General features: G+C 40.9%; 1 non-coding gene across 1 annotated transcript; it reads left to right on the forward strand.

The window, feature by feature from the left end:
* Positions 1 to 12,537: 12,537 nt before the first annotated feature.
* Positions 12,538 to 12,611, forward strand: TRNAR-UCG (transfer RNA arginine (anticodon UCG)). The gene has a single exon. It is a non-coding gene; the product is annotated as a tRNA-Arg (tRNA).
* Positions 12,612 to 16,378: the final 3,767 nt, after the last annotated feature.

Here is a 16,378-nt window from a genome sequence, read left to right on the forward strand (position 1 = left end):
GTTTGAAAAAGCATGTAAGTCTGGCGGCAATGATCCCCCATTGGGATAAAACAAGCCAAGATGTAAAGTGCCACTAAGGTAGCGGAAAATCCTCTTGACAGCCTACCAATGCTTAGACCTTGGGATATGCATAAATATGCTGACCTGTGAGATTGCAAACTGAATATCCGGCCTCATATTGCATACATAAATGGGGCAGCCAACAACAGTTTGGTAAAGAATGACATCAGCAGGATCACCAACATCATGTAGAATTAACTTCAAACATGTTTCCATGGGAGTGGCAATAGGTTTGCAATCCTCAAGTCCAAACTTACATAGCAATGTTTCTATGTAACTTTTTTGACACAAGGCAATACCGCCATCACACTGCTTAAACTGTATACCCAAGTAATGATGCAGCAGCCCCTAATCTTTCATCTTGAAAGTAGCATTCAAATCAGCCTTAAATTCAGCAATATGTCTCTCATTTGGTCCAGTGATCAGCTAATCATCTACATGAAGAACCACAATGAGAAGTACATCACCCTCACGCTTTACATAGAATGCTTTCTATTGGATTGTTACGAAAGCCTCGTTTGACCAAATGAGTGTCAGCTTTCTCATACCAAGCACGAGGAGATTGCTTCAACCCATAGAAAGCCTTCTTACATCTGCACACTTTGTCCTCTTGTCCTTTTATGACAAAACCGTGAGGTTGCGTTACATAAAATTCCTCAAATATGTCACCATTCAAGCAAGAAGTAACAATGTCTGATTGATGTACATCCCAACCAAATTGAGCTTCCAATGCACATAGAAAACGCACAGTAGTCATACGATAAGTGGGAAAAAAAGTCTCTTCGTAATCTATGCCTTTTTTCTGTGCATAACCCTTTGCAAGTCGAGATCACACAAAGTCCATGTGTCATTTTCTATAAGTGCATCATATTCTAATTGCATGATGGCAGCCATCCAATTTTCTAAATTCTGAGGTTCCTCAACATCATGTAAGCTAGACACAACCACAACATAACAATCTAATGCATAAGATGCATGGCCAAAGCCTGAACGAGTACGACGAGACAAAGGTGCATCCAATTTACTGTCATGCAATATATGCACCAACCATTTTGGCAGACCTCTAGCCTGCTCATTTTCAGCCCTTTCCTCATCAAGTACATCATGTACATCTGCATTAGTAATAGGCTGATCTGTAACATTTTTGGAAACCCCCATAGGCTGTACATTTGCCTCATTGGAATTTACATTTGAACTTCCACCAATGAAAAGAGGCAACAAAGTGTCATAAATGTCCTGTGAGCTTACATTACTATCTCTAGTACATGACAACAAGGGCTGAACAGAATCTTCCACAAACCTACATCCTGTGAAACCAAAATACGCTTTGTTTGCAAATGATACAACCTGTAACCTTTGCTTTCAACACTATAACCAACAAAAATACATTTGACAGCCTTATCATCCAATTTTCTACATTGCACTTATGGCACTAAACCATAAGCCAAATAGCCAGAAACACGCATGTTCTCAATAGATGGCTTTCTATCATGCCATGCTTCATATGGAGTCATAGACTGCATAGGACACCTGCTGAGTACATAAGTGGCACACATGACAGCCTCGAGCCAAAACAAATGTGGTAAAGTTTGACTCTTGTCCATACATCTTGCCATTTTTGTAAGAGACCTGTTTTTCCTCTCAACAACACCATTTTGCTGAGGCGTATACGACACTGTACTTTGGTGTTTTATCCCACGACTAGGCAAAAATGCATTAAATTCATGAGACCTATACTCCACCCCTCGATCGGAACGGAGGGTGCCCATAGTACATTTCGATACTTTTTCAGCCATAACCAGAAATTGTTTGAAGCACATAAAAACTTCGGACTTCACTTTAAGCGGAAATACCCATGCATGCCTGGAGTAATCATCAATGAAAGTCATGAAGTACATGTAATTGCCCAAGGATGGATTTTGCATGGGCCCACAAACATCACTATGCACAAGCTGCAGCCTGCATGTGGCCCTAACTGAACCATCCTTTGGAAACTTAGAACGCTGCATTTAACCCAAAATACAGCCTTCACAAACATGTTTGACAGGTGCTTCAAGAGGCGGCAAAGAAGAAACCATATCAGATTTCTGCAAACGCAGCAAACTGGAAAAATTCAGATGACCAAAACATGCATGCCAAAGTTTTGCATCTGCAATAGCCCTTGAATCTGTAACTGCATTTGCAAAATTTTGTCCACACTTGTCACACAAACTAAGCTTATACAACCCACGACACAAAAGGCCAGATGCAACAATTTCATCACCAAAATTGAGATCATGAACTGTACATCTATCATCCACAAATTTGACTACAAGTCCAAGTCTAGCAAGTGCAGATATAGACAAAAGATTCTTCTTGATCCCAGGTACATAAAGTGCATCAACAAGTGTGAAAGAACTGCCATTTGCAACAATAAGCACAATCTTTCCAACTCCCTGAACCGGATAAGAGGTATTGTTGGCACAAGTGACTGAATTCCCATGAGGGATAGACTCAAGAGAGATGAACAATTTACAATGTGAGGTAATGTGCTTTGTAGCACCACTGCCAAAATACCACACATGTGAATCTGCAGTAACTGACATGCATGCATCATGGACAACAGGATTGTAAGTGCACTCTGCACTAAAAGCCCATTCTACATCAACATCAGCATCACAATCTCCTTTGACAGAAGACTAAAAAATGGCTGCATTTGTAGTGGAACCACCCTCTTTCTTTATAGCCTCTTTAGCCTTCAACTTAGGACATTGCTTGATCAAGAGATCATTAGCTTTACAATAATGGCTACGCATCTTCTTTTGCCCTTATCACCAGAATTTCCAGACGAATTACTGCCAGCAGAAGCATTAAGAACAGAAGTTTTGCCACTCGCAGCAGAACCATAAGAAGTGGCTGCATTGCTGTTACCACCCTTTCTTTGAGAAGCAATAAAAGCCTGTTCAAGTGCACGCTGCCTAGTCCCGTTTTTTCTGAAAAGCGACTCTTGCAACAACAATGTGCATAATGCATCAAACTAACTTCAAGATTTCCTTAGGTCATAAGTCTACAAGTACTAGCAAAAGTCTGGTAAGAATTTGGTAAGGCATCAAGAACAGTCTGCACAAGGGAACTATCTGAAATGACTTCACCTGTAGATATAAGTTGCTCGTTGATATCCTTGACACCAGCAAGGAAAGTGTCCATATCATCTTCCTCATGCATAATCTTAGATTTCAGCTCTTTACGCAGCAAAGCAATTTTAGCCTCATTGCGGCTTGCATAAAGACTTGCTAGAATATCCCAAGCTTGTTTTGCAGATTTCGTTGAACAAATGTGAGGAGTAATGGTGCTCTTCACAGACAACTCAATGAACACATGAGCCTGCGCATCCTTTACATCCCAACAAGCTTATTCTATCGTAGGCAAAACAACTCTAATAGCAGCAATCCTTGCAGCAAGACCTGCAACATGCTCAACGTCGCCTACATCCTCATAAAGAGGGCGTACATCAATGCCCTGCACAATATTCCAGACACCCTTTGACACAAGAACATGTTGCATCATGTAAGCCCACATAGGGTAATTGTCCCCATCCAACCTGTCCTTAGCAGCAAACATCTTGAACACATCTGTGTTGTTGTCAACCATGGTAAATGCTGCACCTAATGTGAAAACTGCCCGAAAATAGGAGAAACGGAGCGGGAACAACACGTTCTATATAGCACAGACCATAGAAGACTGTAAGGCACCTGTTATGCAAAAAACGACACGGACAAAAATTTTGCACAAAATGACAAAATTGCCTGTGCAGACCTGCATGTAGAGAAAACGGAGCCCGAAATGAGCCCGAATCAGAAATCTGAGCAGACTGAGCTCTTAGGGCCATCCCAAAATTTTTGTCGATCTGCAACCGCTTGCCAAAGCTCATAGAAATCGAAGAAAGTGAGTAGGTGTGTGCTGGAGCTACTGGCGACTAAGCCCGGGAGGACGCAACCTGCTCTGATACCAATTGTTGGAATTAGGGTTGCAGAGAAATGCACATAGCTTGGAAAAGACAAAGGAAGCCCAAGGCACACAATAGAGAGTGTGTTACTTAGTGTGCAATGGAAAGATAGGTAGCCCTAGAGTGATGGGCGTATATACAATGCACAGGGGAAAAACCTACTAAAGAGGGAAAAAATGCCGCGGTGGCCCACATCTAAACAGAATTGAACCCATCTGGCCTTACGACCCTTCAATTCTGTTTGATTAGAAAGCCACTTATTTCTTTCTTGATCAAACACTATCATAACCTTAGCACTATAAAATAGTCCTTCCATTTCTTCGATGCATGTACAATAGCATACAACTCCCTCTCACATACTGAGTAATTCTATTGTGCATGGTCTAACTTTCTACTTTCAAATGCTATGGGTTGGCCTTCTTGAGTTAGAACTGCACCTATAGCAAAATTACTAGCATTTGTCTCAACCACAAAAGGTTTATTGGAATCCACTATATATAAAATTGGCATTGTACCTATTGCTACCTTTAATTTTGGCATATTTTTCTTTCGATTTTCCCCCCCACTCAAAGGTTTTTCCCTTTCCTTTGAGTTATTCAGTCACGGGGATTGCTATATTAGCATAATCCTTAATGAATCTGCGATAAAATCTAGACATTTTTAAGAAGATCTACAACTCTTCTAAGTTCTTAGGTTCAAGCCATTGCAAATTAGCTTGAACTTTCTCTAAACCATCCTGATTCCATCTTTACAAATGATAAAAGCGTGCATGCATGGTTAAGAGTCGATCTCTTCTTCCCAAAGAGTACCTAACAACACCATGTGGAACCTTTCCTTGTGGATCAGGATGAGGTGCTGTCTTACCGAATCGAAGTCTCTTGCCAATGACCTATAGTTCTCCCTGCATCTCTTATCTTAAAGCGAACGGCTGTATGCTGTCTTGCTTCCTGTCGGCTGGGATTGCTTGCTAGCTAGGTCAGATTGGAGCAACCATCACATGGAAACACATTACCTATCCTTTTGGGGACAAGAGACTAAACGACATCCCAATTTACTGCATTCCAGGACATATCATCTGGGATGAGAGCTGTAGGTGATACCGGCGAAACCCAACCAGATGGCAAGTAGTCAGAGGACTCATAATATCTGCTGTACTTAAAAGGGGCCCAGCTCCGTGAAGGGAAGATGCTAGTTTGAAGAAAAGAAAGTATCTCTTTTTCACTATGTTTTCTTTTAATAGCATGAAAGGAGTCTGGATGTTTGCCTAGCTTCGATGGATTCTACTCAACGCAATCTGCGAACTCGAATCCCACAAATCCAATCCTTGGAATCTAACTTAATGCGGAATAGAATTGATCGTCGTTTGGTGGATATCCTGTTGGTTTTAACCAAAAGAATGGGACGTGTCATAAGATTCAAAGAGAGAACATATAGCCTAGCTGCCAAACAATCGATCTGCGAGGGCTAAGGCTGGATCACAGGACCTGGATCCGTAACGTCTAGTTCGCCTTGCCCCAGTTTTAAAAAAACCACAGAGACGATTGCCACAAGTGTACTAAAAAAGGGTCAGAACTGAACCTAATCAGGATGGAAGGGTACAAAGTGAGGGCGTTGAGTCGCAATTTTCCACTCCAAACGACAAAAAAGTAAAATACAACAAATCGAGCCCCTACAACTATGTCGAGCCTCTCTCTATTAAATCAACAGAGTACAAAAGAAAGCCAGATAGTAATAGACTATCACATATGACTTTGAAGAGGGGCTTTGCCTTACCTGCCAGCCATGTGTCAATGTGCCTCTATGGAGGGAATATCGATGATTTCACAATCGGATTTTTTGGAAACAACCAGAACATAAAAACGTAGGTCTCCTGCTTAAGTTGTTGAGGTAGAGAGCCATATGCACGGTGACGTGCTTGTATGGTTTGGAGAGGACTTGGCGCACACCGACCTTGTTGATTGGTAGAAAGGATTCAATCCTTATTCTAAAATATGCTTTCTTAGGAGTATTATGATTTGCTGTCTAGATGGTTTTGTATGAAGTATCTATTGGTCTCATTATTATTACTGCACTAACTTGTGTAGGTCCTCGCAATTTTAGCGAGATTGTTGTAGCGCAAGAGTAGATATGGTTTTGCATTCTTTTGTTTCTTATATTGATTCCATTTCTAATCTCTTGCTTAGTAGAAACTAATTGGGCGCTATCCGATTTACTAGAAGGAGAGGCTGAATCCATCGTGGGCCATAATGTGGAATATCTCTTAATGGGATTTGCTCCTTTTCTTTTAGGAGAGTATGCTAATATGATCTTAATGAGGTGCGGAGCTTTGTATTCGACATTCGTTGAGCTTTTTGTCTCTGCAAGAGCTAGTGTCCCCTTAAGGGCCTTGTGCTGTAAACTTCTTTGGGAGACAATCTAAAAATTAATAGGTATCGTGAAGCTTTCTTTGAGGGGTAGCCTAGTGTGTAGGCATAGCAATGAACCGCGAACCCATCGAACGACTTATCTAAGATTAAGGGGATATATTAAATGGGTATCTCGTAACTCTTCCTTAGACCTATATTCTTAAATGCTCATATGGAAAAGTGCGCTCTTAGGTCTCGAACTAGGGAGGGTTGCTTTGATAAATCCTCTTTTGTCCTCTCCAGGGGGTGCAAACACACTTGCATGGATTACAGGTAACAGCTACAAAGATAGCATGGAAGAAAGCAGTACCTGATATCTAGGGATAAATGTAAACTTATTAAATAGGGATAATCATTCTAGTCCTAGAAAAAATAACTCACCAAAAAAAAGAGACACCAGAAGCGCAAAGCACTATGAATCACTAAGGCAAGACACAAAGCACATCCACGTACTCAGAACTGTTGCAAACAAAAGACTACTACGAACATCTTATAAGCGAATTAAGTTTAGGCTAGGCAATTGCAACTTAACCCCCAATGAACAGGGTTCATTTTTAGAAACTTGTGGGATCTTTTTGGAATGGTCGGAAAAAGACCCACCTATTGTCAGGCGCCCTGAGCCCGCAAGAGAAGTGATGGTATTGCCTATTTCTTTGTTGGAAATTATATTGTAGGACCTTTTCTATAAATTCGTCTTCGGACCGACAATTTTTTTGCAAAAAACAGGCAAGTTTAAACTGCTCATAGTAGTAGCACTAAAAGACAATTCTTTGGGGGGCAATAGGGGCGGTACTTGAATCTATTTACGAACCGTAGTTTCTAGATACATTGCATGGGTTTTGTTTAAGTTGAAGCTGCCACTCAGCCTCAAAATAGATCAAAACAGAGTGGATTAGAACTTCTTGGTTTTTGGAATTTGACAGTAGGAAGTGTTTTGGCACCATTAACTGACATTGATTTACTTCAATCTTGAAAGGGGAGATCAGTGATTTCAATTTATTTAGCCTTACTTACAAACCATTTTTTGCTAGACTTTACGAAGACAAAAAAGATGGCTGGAAAGCAAGCAAGCCAACTTTCCCCTTTGGCCTTTCCTTCAGGGTCCCACAGGGTAGTGTACTATCACCCCTACTGTGTAATATTTACTTATATAAGCCCGATCAAGAGATGAAAAGGATCTAGCAGGAACACGAAACTTTGGAGGCTTAAAAAGAAAGATCGATTTTCTTTGGAATAACGAGTCAAAAGAACTAAATAAACTCTGAAAATGAAGCAGGCTCTAACTTTGACTCTCTAGGCAACAAAGCCATCGTGGAGATAAAATGCATATAACGTAAAGCGATTTCTTTTTGGACCTCCATCAGGAGGTCCAATAGATTCCCCAAAAATCCATCCCAAACCCCCGAAATTAGGGGAATTGCTTTGCATTTTTTTGGCTTCGCCTTTTTTTGCTTCCCTTTCTTCCCTCACTTGGAAGAGGAGCGACTCCTTGCCATTTTTTCCTTTCCGTTCCCTCTTCTAACGCTAAGAGGCTCTTTTTGTTTTTTGGGCCTCTAAGCCGAGGCAGAGCCAAAATAAATCCTTCATGCCTTCATTTGTAAAGCCAACGATTTCCCCTTGAAATGAACAAAGGCCAGAGATAGAGAGCTCCACACATTCTCCGTGAGAAACCACCATGGCCAGATGACGTTAGATAAGGAGGCAAGACTAGCTATCAAGTTGGAACATAGACGCGTGGCTCGCAAGCAGGAGCTATCCCCTATAGACTCCAGTGACCTAGACTTTATTAGGATCTGTTATGCTTGACATGCCGACGACTTCTGACTGGGAATCGTTGGTCTTGTAGAGTTGATAATGAAAATCTAGGAAACTATCACTCACTTTCCATAATTTGACCTAAACCTTGAAACAGGCTCCACAAAATTCACGAAAATAGTTGTAGGGACGATGGAATTCCCTGGTAGGATTGTTTAGAGAGTCCCGGCTTCAAATACTTGATTTTTGCGAGGGTTAGAGAAGCATTGAAGAATAAAGCACCGTATCCATCTCACAGCTCCCTACTAACGCTCCGCTATCTATTCCAAGTCAGAAGACCTGGGGAAGAGTATCTTAGTTTGGTAGCTAATGAAGAAGAGAAAAGAAAGAGGAAGTTTATGGGACGCAGAGCTTTAACTAGCGGAGACTCTGAAAATGATAGGGGTCAGTTCTTAAGGGAGCGTATTATAAAAGACTGCCAGGGACACTTGGTAAAGATCAAAAGAGATCTTGCATAGTCCAGGTTGGAGCAACATGCCATTAGATGTTTAATAGGCAGTCCCATGATTAGATGAATCGTTGAGTGTTTGGATGTCTTCATTAGATACTTTTAGAGCACTAAGAGGTCTGAAAAGCTTAAAAAAACAGGGGCACTGGAAATAGGCAGGATCTCTTAGCAAGTTACTTATATAGATTTGGGCGCTCATGAGGAGAATATTTTAGAGACTTTGGGATTGGGATATCCTCACCTAGAAAAGGGCCTGTCCAATCTACATGGTCCGTTTAACAGATGTCAACGACGAATACATCGTCAATTGGTTCGTGAGCGTCTATAAGTGTCATGATAACTTTCACTAAGTTCGAGTGATTGTCGACTACTAGATTCGCTGGTCTACTATATTTACCCTTGCCTATAAATATAAATCTTCAGCATGAGAAAGAATAACAAAGTAATCCAAAGACTTGCATATAGTTAATGGAAAAGGCGAGACCCTTGCCAAGTTTCCTAACAGCATAGAGCTTAGGAAGCTTAGATCAGAGTTCCTGATGAGAAAGGGTCTAAACAAGGGGGATGCATATGAGACCTTAGATTAGGTGTACATATGATATTCCAAAAACGTGACCACCGATCAGGAAGATGTAAGGAGGACCTGGTGTAGATGCGCTATTTACGCAAGTTGACTTGGCTGGATATTATTATTGTTTTGGTAATGCAATAAATTTGAGGCCAAAAGTAAATCTCGACGCATCCAAAGCTTAGCGTTTTCGCTTTTGCAGAGTGGAATGTCCTTGGCCTTCTTTAAAGTAAAGAGAGCTGCTTTTGTCTAGGATTGCTTTCGTCCCTTCGATCCTCCTTTACCTTTTAGGACAGGTTAAAGAAAAGGAAATTGAATATTCTTGTGTTTTTTGGGACGGAGCCGTATGACGCAAAAGTGTCACGTACGGTTCTTTGAGAAGGGTGTGGATACACCTATCGGGCTAAGGGCTACAGAGACACGCCCTCACTTTCCTAGTTTGTGTACATTACCTCTCTTGGGAGGTTGGCAACTCATTTTAGATCTTCACGGTTTCTAGGGAATCCCAGACTCAATCCGATTTGGTATAAAGGTTATTTTATTTTTGTTTGTATATATACGGGTTTGCGCAACATTTCTATGACATTGTTATGATTAACTAACGAGACTTGGACGGAAAGTCTTCCTGCCTTTATCATTAGCTCGAGTAGTTTTTGTTTTTGGCGCTTTAGTAGCCTTTGATTGGTTACCTTAGAGAATGAATTTGTCATGATGTTAAAAGAATGGGGTTCTAGTCGCGGCGTCCAAACCCCAATGAAAAAAAGAAAACACATAAGCCCATAAACGTAAAGTGAAAAACCTAGCTTGCTTCCCTAACATGCGTGTTTGATGGTTTTGAAAAATATGTAGTGAAAGACTCAAAGGGTAACTCTGATATAGAAGAAGAAAAAGAGCGGTAGAAGCAAGAGTGGAGCTTGCATAAGGGCCGCACGCACACCAAAAAACAAAGTGCAAGGCACATTTCAAAAGAAACTTAGTTTCAACTAAGAAATCTAAGAACTAAAGTGTTTTTGGTTTTCTCTTTCTTTCCTGTTTTCTCTTTTCTTTCCGGTTTTCTTTGGTTTCCTCGCTTTCGCATTCAGAGAAGCCTGAGCATAGCAATCGCTACTTATTACCTTAGGTTTTTGTTCTTTTTCATGGAAAAAAGGCAAGGGAAGGAAAGGAAAAAAGCAAGCAAAGGGTAGGGAAGCCTGAGCGATCGCTACCCATGCGCATAGGGCAATACAATATAAAGAGTGCATGGGTGCTTTGGCAAGCGTAACGAAAGGATTACCCTATTAAATCAATAGGGAAGCCTGAGCATGGCGATCATTGCTTATTTTATATTATAACTTGTTGCAAGGCAAGCGGAACAAAAGGATTCCCCTATTTGGGTTGGGAAGCCTAAGTGGAGCAATCATTTTTGTTTTCACTTTTTATTTCGCGCATTTCTTATTGCTTTAGTTGCCTATTATTCACTAAGTAGGCAAGGTTTGATAAGTTTCTTTAGCGTAACACCCTATTCATCGTCATTGATAAAACATAAGATTGATGCACGACTTTGTGAATGAATGCTTCTTCCAAACTCCCTTTAACAAGCCCACTTTTGAAAGCTGAAATCTCCCCGCCCTGGGCAGGGGGCTACAAAGTCACTCCTGCTGCTGCAGGGTTGAAACTCCCAAGTTACAAGGCATGCTACAAAGAATGCAGGATCGTCAAAAGGAGGATGCCTCATCCATGATCTATTGGATGGATTCGATATGGGCCCTAAGAGTAGCTTATCTACTTTGCATATGTCGGAAGCCCGCATATGCCCGGATATACACGTATCCCTCGTATACTATAAAACCAAACCCTATGATCTATCTATCTATCATGGATTACCCCGTTGAGTGCCTTCAGTCTCTCTGGCAATCCACTCGTATAGCGGGCGGGAGATAGGTCGTTGTTAGGGAGGTCGAGCTGGAGAGGTAGGTTAGGGTTCTTAATTCCTCTGCTCTAGGATCGTGCCCGTGAGGTTGTTCCGACATCAAGGCTTCCTTTTCAACTTGATCTTGGAGGGCCAGGGATGTAGTATGGTACGATTTTGTTGTAGAGACGGTAAGGTTTCATCTTTGCTTTTCTCTGCTCTGCTCTGTAAGTTAGTTTAGTTAAGTTTGGAATTATGCTGAGCTAAACCCGTACTCCTCCCGTGGTAAGCACCGATCTTAAGCCATACTTTGTGCATCGATCACCTAAAGATGCTTGAAAAAGGCTAAATGCAAGCTTTTATTACCTTTTTCGCCTTCTTGGCAAGAATTATGTGGGCCCTCTATTGATGCTGCAGTTTGCGAGGGTGGGTGGCAAAAAACTTGTTTCGGAATCCCTAAACTAATTCGTGAATGGTGCTGGGATTAGGCAATTTGCTTGCAACAAAATTATGGATACGAAGAAATTAGTGAGAGTAACTACATCAACGCACTACCTGCATAGCAAAAAGCAACCTTACATCATGAATAATGCGCAAATCTGGGCCATAATCAGAAAGGAATATCCTGCGCTTCAAGATCTAGATAACGACCAATTTGAGATGCTTGCGTACAAAGCAAAAACCCACTCTGCAACCATTCAAACAATATTGATGCAAGGCAAGCGCTCGTTGGAGCCAGTAGACCCGGCGAGATAAAATGTATTCTTAACCTCTTTGGAATTACCTGAAGGTTGGGGCGATTATTTGCTTTATTTAACTGCTCCTCTCGTTCAAGGAATATCGAATGTCGACCTGATCTCTCATGTTACCTGTGATTCGAGCCTGGTTTTGTTGATAAAACTGCTAATTGCATATGGCACATTTGCCATAGAAGAAGAAGAGGGAGAGAGTATTGTTGCGAATAATGCCTACCTATGGTTTATCAGTTAGCAGATGCAAAACCTGTTTAACATTCTCAAACTGATGTCGTCGCTAAGGAACGGGGGACCCCGTCTCTTTCCGCGACTGCTTGCTTGCATTAACAATCCACCTCTTATTAAACGAAATGAATACTAGTCAAATAAGGTACAACTATTCTTTCGCTCCGCCTACTCTATCTTTGCTTGATGCCTCTTTTTTAACCACTATATTATGGGATAGGTTTTGACTGAGTCCCTTTCACTGATGAAGAAATATTATAGTGTGGGTGTCTGCCGCAGTGCAGTGTATTTCATGAAGTAAGTTATTGAATTTTAGGTAGGGAAGGGGACGTAGTCTTCCCTGGGGGTCTAGTCTTCCTTGGGACCCCCCCCCCCCCCCCCCCCCCCCGCATTGATAGCTTAATCGGGTAGAGTGCCTGGCTTCGAACCAGGTGGTTAGGGGTTTGAGTCCTTTTCAATGCTAATGCCTCCACCCATTTATGGATTTATTTCATTTCGAAATGAGAAAAAAACGAATAATAGGGATGGGGGCTTGATGAATTCCATCCCACTGGGCCCCCTTGTTCAAGGTGTTGCCAAAAATCTGGTTGCTTATCCCATTTTTTGCCCATTTTCTCCCCTAGCTTCTGCCCTTTTCCCGCTCTTCGGACATATTCACCCCATGTGGGCAGCCCTTTGGATCGGACAAAGCACTAATCAATGGTTTTCATGCTTTCTTTTGCGGCTTCATTTTGGTTTTAAATTTCCGGGGTCCTGCGTAGGGCAGGCAACATCATTTCCCTTCTTTCCTTGCCACAGTACAGATGGCATTGTGAGGCGATCCTTTATTACGTATTATAATAAACACTACAAAAGGTAGCAATAAAGGTTAGAGGACGTGAAGGCGGAGTGGGAACGGGAGGACGTGCGCGGAATAATTGCTACCTCCCCTCCCATGCAGGGGAATGAAAAAAGGTTAATCACCTGTCTAAAAGCTGTAAAAACGGTAACGATCATTAATAAAGGAATAACCACTCTGAGACACCAAATGAATTCTTAGGGACTGGTACAGCTCCCCAGGAACTCCTCCAGAATTGGTTGTGTTAGACATAGAGAAACCCCTGAGTACAACATCTGATACCAATCTTGATTAGGGACCCTATGCTTTTATGGCAATGGTGATAGCGATGGCAATATATATTGTTTTCACAAAGAATTAAACCCCAAAAAGGAGGCGAGTCTGCCCCGTCCCCCTTGTTCTTCATCACATTGATGAAATAAATTAAAAAGTAGTAAAGTCTGGATACTATTAGGATCCCAAAAAATGGGCTCGAGCAAGATAACACCAAAGCGTCACTCTTATCTAAGCTGCTGCCTTCCACTACTCATACATTAGCGACCTCTCCCTTTCCTAGGAAGCCGTGCAATAGACTAATAGAGGCACCATGGTATGATGCTTGATCTTTTCAATGCAATGGTTTCCATCTATCTCTACCAATGTTTCCCTAATCCCCAGCGAGGTTCTTGTATTAAATAGATATCGCAGTTATGTAAGTTCTAATGCCTAGCTACTCTGGGATGACACCACTAAGCTTCATAAAATTATAGTTAATATTCAATGTGATGAGGTTAAGTTAAACTGTTTAACCGAGGGAAATAAAAAACTAGAAGCAACACAATTCTTTAAAGAAAGACCACGAAAGGAAGGCGGGATAGTTGTAACACAGATTACGGGCAAGCACGAGTGAGACACATAAATTCACCTATTTCCTCTCTATCTTCACCGCAATCTTTTATTAGTATTAGTCTAGTTTAGATGTGTTGCCGCATTCTGGCTCTGACTATCAATGTGGTAGTAATATATACAAAAAGAAAATAAACAGGTGAGCCACTCGACATCAACCTTGCAACATACAAGATCACGCCACTCCGCAACCTATAGAGAGCTTGAGGAGGCCGCCAAGGGCTGGATTTTGCGTAGAGGCCATCATAGGCTCTGGAGGCTTTGGCAAAGTGCCACCTTGACTGATAAAACTTTGCGGTCAAGAAGTTATGCCATCATATCAATGATAGGGGTGAGCTTAGAGATTTCAGAGCAAAGCTGGAAACATTAGGAAAGATCAAGCATCCCAACCTGGTCTTGTTGTTGGGTTACTGCAAGACAACAAATGATAGGTTGCTCATCTATGAATATATGGAAAATGGCAGCTTAAACAGGTGGCTTCATGGCAACAATAGGAAGCAAGATCATCCCAATAAAGAGGCCGCTGCCGCAATGGGGCTTAGTCGGGAGAGTAAAAAAAGCATCGCTCTGGGTTCAAATCTTTGAAATAATTTGAGATTTTTTTCTATGATGTTAGAATATTCGATAACCTCTTTATTGACATAAAGATTTTCATAAACTCTTGACTTCTCCACACGTAACCCTCCCCTTCTACCCTTGCATAGTGTCAATAAGAGATGCTCGCAAAGCAGACCATGAGGATAGAGGCTTACCCTTAGGACTACCAACCACTCTATACAATAGACTCTTACCTTGATCCTATATTGTGGCGCAGATAGATAGGTTAGGGTTCTATATTTTGCTTTAATTATGCTCAATAAAGGATTGATTCCTTTTCCCACTGATGTGCCTCTTGGGGGTATATTGTATTGTTTACTAATGTGTACAAGAAAACGTTGCAATAGCTTGACTCTTCAACATCATGAGGTCCTTGTCATGTCCACACCAACAAAACACATCAAGAAATTGTTGCCGATACAAAATAAGTGTTTCTTGTCCATTCTTGTTGCTTTGTGTTTTGTCTAGCATTCATGCTTTTTTGTTTCAAGAGTAATCATAAACAAAGTATCTAACATACTTGCTTAGTATTCTACTTTAGACTCAATATAATTTTACCTCATAGTCTCTTCTCTAGGTTTATTAATCACAAATTTCAATTGAGCTAGTTTAAGCAGAGAGCTCGAGATCCTTTTGTAATACCATAGGAAGATGCCTTCCTAATTCTTTATAGTTACTTTAGGCTCTTAATCCACCGATATTATAAAGCATTGCATGAAGTGTGTCACTAATTTTTAGTAGGCTTAATCCCTCTTGACCTTTAGCTTAAGTATTATAAAAGAAGTTTTGCTATTGTGATAAGCCTGGGGAGGGTATCAGTGTTAAGATGTGTATTTCTTTTATCGCATCTCAACTTGATGGTCTTCTAGATATAGCCTTCAATCATCCCTGAAACATGAAACAATCTCTTCTCACAATTAAATAGCTATAAATTGACTAACAAGAAAAAGGGGAACTGATCATGAGATTAAGAATTGACCTTTATTGCCCTACTAAAAGTAAAACTAGAGAAGATAGAGTCCTTGATTTGTTGATCTCTATAAGTGCCAATGAGTTTAATTATATTGTGTTTTGATATATCATGCTCAAACATGTTAGTTTAATATTTTGTCATTGATTACTCTTTATTCTTACTCACGACATATAATTTCTAATTATCCATGTTCCTGTGAGAATGCAGTTACTATGCTATTTCCTTATTGATTTTGTAGTATTTGAGTAAGCTAAGGATTCTCATGCAAAGGACGTGTACGTTATTGTGCTCAACTAAACATCTTGATTGTAAGTATATCCATGGGTCACTACTCTCATCAAGATGTTTACTACTGCTTACCATCCTCTGTACGTGCTTTAATTTTCACACTCATAAATTTCAAGGAAGGAATCTACATCAAGAAGGGGGCATGTTAACCCATGACATCCCTCCTATTATTTATAGTATTTTTAGACATGGTTTAGGTTTGTAGGTCTTGTAGGTGCATGGTCAATGGTGATTCGGTGATTTCCAATGAGTAGTGCACCACAAAATTTATCAAATAAGGATTTAGTATTGATTGGCCAATTTTGGATGCCTATATATAATTAAAATAACCCACATAAAAGACATTGTAACTTAGTTTTTGGGTCATTCTCAAGGCTAATGTAGAGTGAGTGCTCTTGTGATCCTTATCTCTCTTCTTATCCTCTTATGGGTGATCATGAGAGAGAGAGAGAGAGAGAGAGAGAGAGAGAGAGAGAGAGAGAGAGAGAGAGAGAGATTGAGCTTCAACAGTGGTATTATGGCAGTGAGGCGGTTGAGCAGCAGAGGCGAGCTCCCTCTTCACTAAGGCTCGAGATTCGCTCTTGGATAGTGACATGGTGAGGTGAGTGACACACTAACTACATATGTTGAGCTTGTCAATAGCAAGGT

The sequence above is a fragment of the Adiantum capillus-veneris genome, chromosome 6 (assembly GCF_014529385.1).
Source record: "Adiantum capillus-veneris isolate H3 chromosome 6, ASM1452938v2, whole genome shotgun sequence".
NCBI classification, from domain to species: domain Eukaryota; kingdom Viridiplantae; phylum Streptophyta; class Polypodiopsida; order Polypodiales; family Pteridaceae; genus Adiantum; species Adiantum capillus-veneris.